The sequence below is a fragment of the Grus americana genome, unplaced genomic scaffold, assembly GCF_028858705.1.
Source record: "Grus americana isolate bGruAme1 unplaced genomic scaffold, bGruAme1.mat scaffold_710, whole genome shotgun sequence".
NCBI lineage: Eukaryota > Metazoa > Chordata > Aves > Gruiformes > Gruidae > Grus > Grus americana.
In genome coordinates, this window is record NW_026561924.1 from 1 (window position 1) to 6,142 (window position 6,142).

Consider the following 6,142-nt stretch of genomic DNA (forward strand, 5'->3'; position numbering starts at 1 on the left):
AACGAGTACTTACCACGGGCATCCTCATTGGCTCTCCGCTGCTAGCAGAGCGGCACGCCAACGCTGTCCGGTACACGCCGTAGTACGCCTAGTTGCTTCTACGTATTTACCGCCGCCTGATTTGATACTCTCACAAAGAGATCGACGAAAAAGCCACCCTTTCTTTGAAAAAATAAAAACCAAAACCACACAGTTAAGGAACGGTAGGCGAACGTATTTCTAAATCATAACCCACGGCTTGCAGGCAGACCAAGAGCAGCTCTGACGATGCGGTACGCTCATCAAACATCTTTCACGCAGGAATAACAGATGTACTCCTTTACCACGGGACGCAGCCGCACAGGGACAAATTTCATGCTGTTTTTGTCACACGACCGTCCTTCTGCACCAGCCAGTGGGTTCAGAATTAAGGACAGGACAGGCTAAACGCTCACACGAGCTCCTATCCGTAAGAAACTATTAAAAATAGAAAAAAAACTTCCACGTTTTAGATCGCGTTGCCTTAGGGACTGCCTCCTTCAAAGCCTGCCTGTTGGGGGGGGGGGGGGTGGGGGGGGGGCGTGTGTGCGCGCACGCACGCGCGTGAGGCGTGGAAATCGGTCGCAGAATTCAGTTGCCTAACGAGAGACGGCCCTTCTCCTCGCAAGGCAAACGTTTCAAAACGTCGTACTCTTTTCCGATTTTACGGCTGGTACTGGGGTTGCCCTACCAGCATGAGTTTGGGACCCGTCCCTCTGGGTCCGTGCGACGCCAAATTAAATATTCTGCAAGTAACCGAGCAGGAGATGGAAAGTAAGCTAAGATGCTCTCTGCCGTACAAGGTTTGTTCGCCATCGTCCCCGAGGGAATCGCACAAAGCCCACGCTTGCCGAACCGGTACGTCGGAGGCCCTACGGGAAACGGCGCTGACGTTTCGCCAAGCTCTTCTCCTGTCAAGAAGAGGACCTTTTCTGCGGCATCCCTATTGGCGTTCGGCCTGCTTTCGGCTCATTCTGGCAGGTCAGCTTTCAGAGAAAGCCTGAGATTTCAAACCGCCAAGCAACATTCACCATTCTTGCTCTCTGACTACAGGGAATTTCAGCGAATCGGAACGCTACTTGGAGCCACGTTCCGGGTCTGTTTCGCCGCAAACCAAATATCTAAGCCACGGACCGGGCGCCCGTAGAAAAATTACTTTAAAAGATTAAAGACAAGCACAGTACTCACTTTTCTGAAATTTCTTCCGGTAGCGCCATCAATTTAGCGGCCGAACCCAGCCGTCGAAATTCCGGTGCAACGGAGCGAGCAGGAACGTGTCCGTGCCGCTCTTCCCTGGCCACGGAGCCTTCCGCTCTACCCGTTACTGCGAACGTACGGAGCATCGGCGCAGCAGCACCTGTGGAATAACGCACCGCCCACAGCTATACAGAAGAAGAATCCGAGACGACGGTAGAAGACCCCAGACCAAAAGTCACCGCGGGACTAAGGGACGCGCGGACAGCGCGCGAGGGGCGGGTGTCCGGGACCCAAGCGTGGAACGGCCCCGGGATTTCTTTGTTCGGGGTCCTATCTTTGGAGGCGCCCCGCCGGGCCGATCCCGCTGCTGCACCTTTCAGTTACGTTAATTATTTTACAAAATCCGACACCCGGAGACTGCTGCCGGAAGCCTCGGGTCGAGCCCGAAGGAGGAGGAGGAGGAGGAAGCGCGCCCGAGAAGAAGCGTGCGCGCGACACCGTGAACGGGGTGCGAACGCTGGGGCGGCAGCTGCTCCTCCTCAAACAGAGACAGAGAGAGAAAGAAGAGGGGGAAAGCCACAGGGTACAGAGGGCGGAAGTGGAAAAGAGGGGCCGGGAGCCGGACAGAGGGAGGTGGAGAAAGAGGCCGTCGGAAGGGAAGGGACGGGCTGCGGGGCAGAGGGGGACTTGCCAGCGCAGGTTCGCGGTTCCACCCGATAATCGTAAAGGTCTCTGCCAACCTCGACGATTCGGTCGCTTTAAAAAACAATCGGGATCTCGAGGCGGACCGAGGGAGAGACGGAGAATATAAAAACGGTCGCGGCTAAGAGGGCAGAGAGGGAGGAATCGCGAGACAGGGAGAGGCAAGCCGGGCAGGGGAAAAAGTCCCGACAGGCTTCTGCAGCGACAGGGAGGAATTGAAGATTCGAGAGAGGGAGCTGGACAGAGAGAGAGACGGGGAAAGGTAAGACGGTGGCGAGCTACGGGGCAGAGCTGCAGATTTTTATGCCGGGGACCGGGAGTGGGACAGAGAGGGAAGGAGAAAGGAACGAAGGGACGGGCTGCGGGGCAGACAGGGAGGAAGGAAGGAAGGAAGAAAGAGGGACAGGGAGCCAGACGAACCGCGACGGGGAAAGAAAAAGGTACCGACGGGCTAGGAGGCAGAGAGGGGAGACTTTAGAAAAACAGGGACGGGGAGCGAGACGGAGCCAGACCGAAAAAAGGAACCATAGCGACGGGTGCCGGGACAGAGAGGCGGGCCTTCAAAACGAGGGGCAGGGAAGAGGCTCAAGAGGGACGGAGAAAGAGAGAGACTCACGACGACTCGCTACGGAGCCGAGAAGGAAGACCTCGAACAACAGGAACGAGGAGCCGCACAGAGAGAGCCAGAGATGGCAGAAATACCGACAGGCTACAGGACCGAGGGGGAGGAATGCAGAAACAGTGGCTGGGGGCCGGACAGAGAGACAGGGAGAGAGAGAAGGAAACAATAGCCACGGGCTACGGGGCAGAGAGAGCGAGGACCTAAAAAAGGTGGGGACAGGCAGCCCGTCAGAGCGAGATGGAAAAAGAACATAGCGGGGAGCAGAAAGCAAACCAAAAAACCCCACAGGGGGTGGGAAAGCGAGGGGGGCAGAGGAGGGCCGCGACGCAGAGGAGAGGCGATGGGGCCCCGCGGGCCCAGGACTCACCGCAGCTCTGGCTCTCGGCGCTGCCGGGAGAGCTTGCCAGCGCAGACGCTTCTTTCTCCCGCTCTCCGCCTTTCCTTTGCTGTCACTCCGGTCGCTCGGCTGTCCTCCGCCTAAGAGAATACACGGGTGTCTTACAGCTCCGAGGAGACGAGTCTGCCTAGATGAGTAGCCTGCCTCCCTGCCTCCCTCCCTGCCTCCCTCGGTACGCGGCCGCACCGTGCTTTGGATTACGCGTGGCGACCCTGCGGTGCCCGTCGGCAGCCTGACCTGCCGCGGAGCGCAACGAGGGATCTTTCCTCACCCGGCGAGGCAGGCGCTCTCTTGCCTGCAGCGGGAGGCAGCTGCCGGCCAGAGAGCCTTCCATCTCTTCTTCTTCTTCTTCACCTTTCTCTGGCCATTCCAGCTTCCCTTAGGGCAGCTGCTGTCCACGGCCGGTAAGCGCTCCGCCGCCTGTCCCTTTTCGCCCCCACGCCACGAGGCGAGCCAGGCCAGGCACAGGCGAGGCGGGTGCAGTCGACGGCATCCCCAAGGGAGGGACGGGCAACCACGTCCTCAGCGCGGCCTGGGAGAGGGAAAGAAAAAGCAGTGGCCGTTACTACCGGAGGTCGGCCCTGGCCGGAGACCCTCCTCCTTCTGCAGGGGCTTCCGGAGACGCCGCTCTTTCCCGCGCTGCTGCCGCTGCCGCCGCCGCCAGCACCCCTGTTCAGAGAAGAAAGCGGCACAGGCGAGGGCCAGCTTGCCGCCTTCACGCCAGGGCTCGGGGGCGGCCTGGGGCTGCCGGACAGGCTTCCGGAGAGTCCGACCGGTAGCGCTCGTCTCGGGACACCGGGCAACGCCTCGCCGCGCGCGCGCTCTCGTAGCACGGCCGCACCGCTGCTCGGGAGCGGCTGGAAGCCTGCAGAAAACCACTCGAAACCGGCAAAAAAACCCCAACCTCGCGCTCCTGCGAGAGCAAGTCGGGCTGTCCGGCAGCCACGTCCGCGGAAAACGACGCCTCCCGGCACGCACTGGCAAGCGCCGCGTGGCAGCCATTAGAGTGCCGTAAGACTACACTTCCCGGCGTGCTCCGGGGAGCCAATATGGCCGACCAGCAGCCGCGTGCCCCAAGACTGCAACTCCCGGCGTGCCGCGGGAGGCAGCCTTCCACGCTTCCTGACCCTGCGGGGACACCGTCCCGTGCCCTCACCCCAAAGCCGACTCACCCGAAAGCCCCGCCGAGCCGCGACGGCAGCCCCGAGCTCCGCAGCGCGGCTCCGGGCTGGCGCCCCCCCCCGCCCCCGCCCCCGCCTCCCCTCAGCCACCTCCGAAAGGCGCGGACGCCCGCCGGCTCCGGGCAGCCCCCGCGCGCGGCTCCGGACGGTCTCCCCGCCCGGTTCCGACACGGCGCGCACCCCCCCCACCCGCCGCACGGCTCCGGGCAGCCCCCTCCCCTCTGTGACACGGACCCCGCCGCCCCCCCGCCCCCCCGCCTCTCCTCGGAGGCGGCACCGCTGCCGCCGCCCTCCTCGGGGCTTTTCCCGGGACCCGCCGGTCCGTCCCGCTGCCCCGCTCACCTTCTCCCTCCGTGCAGCCGCAGCCCGGCGACGCCTCCGCTCCTCCCTCGGCTCACAGCAGCCCCTGCACCCGGGCTGCCGGCCGCCGGTTCCGGGGAGGGGGCGTGGCGCTGCACTGCGCATGCGCGGCGCTGCCGCTGCAGTACCGAAATTTGGTCACTAGGCGGCAGCACCGAGCGAGCATGCGCTGTGCGATGCGTGAGGGGCGGGGCTTGGCGTGCGTCGGGGCGGAGTTTGCGTGAGGGGCGGGGCTTGGCGCATGGCGTCGCGGGCGGAGAGTTTGCGTCGGGGGCGGAGTTTGCGTGAGGGGCGGGGCTTGCGTTGCGTCGGGGGCGGAGTTTGCGTGAGGGGGCGCAGCTTGGCGTGCGTCGGGGGCGGAGTTTGCGTTGGGGGGGAGTTTGCGTGAGGGGCGGGGCGGGGCTTGGGTGCGTCGGGGGCGGAGAGTTTGCGTGAGGGGGCGGGGCTTGGCGTGCGTCGGGCGGAGTTTGCGTGAGGGGCGGGGCTTGGCGTGCGTCGGGGGCGGAGTTTGCGTGAGGGGCGGGGTTTGCGTGAGGGGCGGAGTTTGCGTGAGGGGCGGAGTTTGCGTCGGGGGCGGGGCTTGGCTTTGCGTCGGGGGCGGAGTTTGCGTGAGGGGCGGAGTTGCGTCGGGGGGCGGAGTTTGCGTGAGGGGCGGGGCTTGGCGTAAGTCGGGGGCGGAGTTTGCGCCGGGGGCGGAGTTTGCTTCAGGGCGGGGCTTGGCTTGGTCGGGCGGAGTTTGCGTGAGGGGCGGAGTTTGCGTCGGGGGCGGGCTGGCGTGCGGGGCGGAGTTTGCGTGAGGGGCGGAGTTTGCGTCGGGGGGCGGAGTTTGTGTGGGGGCGGGGGCTTCTTGGCGTTGCGTCGGGCGGAGTTTTGCGCCGGGGGCGGAGTTTGCGTGAGGGGCGGGGCTTGGCTTGCGTAGGGGCGGAGTTTGCGTGAGGGGCGGAGTTTGCGTCGGGGGCGGAGTTTGCGTGGGGGCGGAGTTTGCGGGGGGGGCGGGGTTTGGCGTGGGGGGGCGGAGTTTGCGTGGGGGCGGGGCTTGGCTGCGTCGGGGCGGAGTTTGCACCGGGGGGCGGAGTTTGCATGAGGGGCGGAGTTTGCGTGAGGGGCGGAGTTTGCGTGAGGGGCGGGGCTTGGCGTAAGTCGGGGCGGAGTTTGTGTGAGGGGCGGAGTTAGCGTCGGGGCGGAGTTTGCATGAGGGGCGGAGTTTGCGTGAGGGGCGGGGCTTGGCATGCATCAGGGGCGGAGTTTGTGTGGGGGCGGAGTTTGTGTGAGGGGGGCTTGGCATGCATCATGGGCGGAGTTTGCGTGAGGGGGCGGAGTTTGCATTGGGGGGCGGGGCTTGGCATGCACCAGGGTCAGAGTTTGTGTGGGGGCGGAGTTTGCGTGAGGGGGGCTTGGCGTGCATCAGGGCGGAGTTTGCCTGAGGGGCGGGGCTTGGCTTGCATCAGGGCGGAGTTTGCGCCGGGGGCTGAGTTTCCATGAGGGGCGGGGCTTGGTGTGCGTGAGGGGCGGAGTTTGCGGGGGGGCGGAGTTTGCGGGGGGGGGGCCCGGAGTTTGGCATGGGTCAGGGGCGGAGCCAAGAAGCATCACTTTTGGATCCCGAGGATGCGAGCAATGAGACCTTGTTGAATACGTTAATACCCCCCCCACACACCTCCTCCCCTG

The 6,142-nt window shown here is 64.3% G+C and overlaps 1 long non-coding RNA gene across 1 annotated transcript; it reads right to left on the reverse strand.

Moving 5' to 3' along the window:
• Positions 1-110: 110 nt before the first annotated feature.
• Positions 111-4,529, reverse strand: LOC129200965 (uncharacterized). The gene is made up of 5 exons (XR_008575178.1): positions 4,460-4,529; positions 3,208-3,468; positions 2,907-3,016; positions 1,207-1,375; positions 111-162 (listed from the first exon to the last, which is right to left on the reverse strand). It is a non-coding gene; the product is annotated as an uncharacterized LOC129200965 (long non-coding RNA).
• Positions 4,530-6,142: the final 1,613 nt, after the last annotated feature.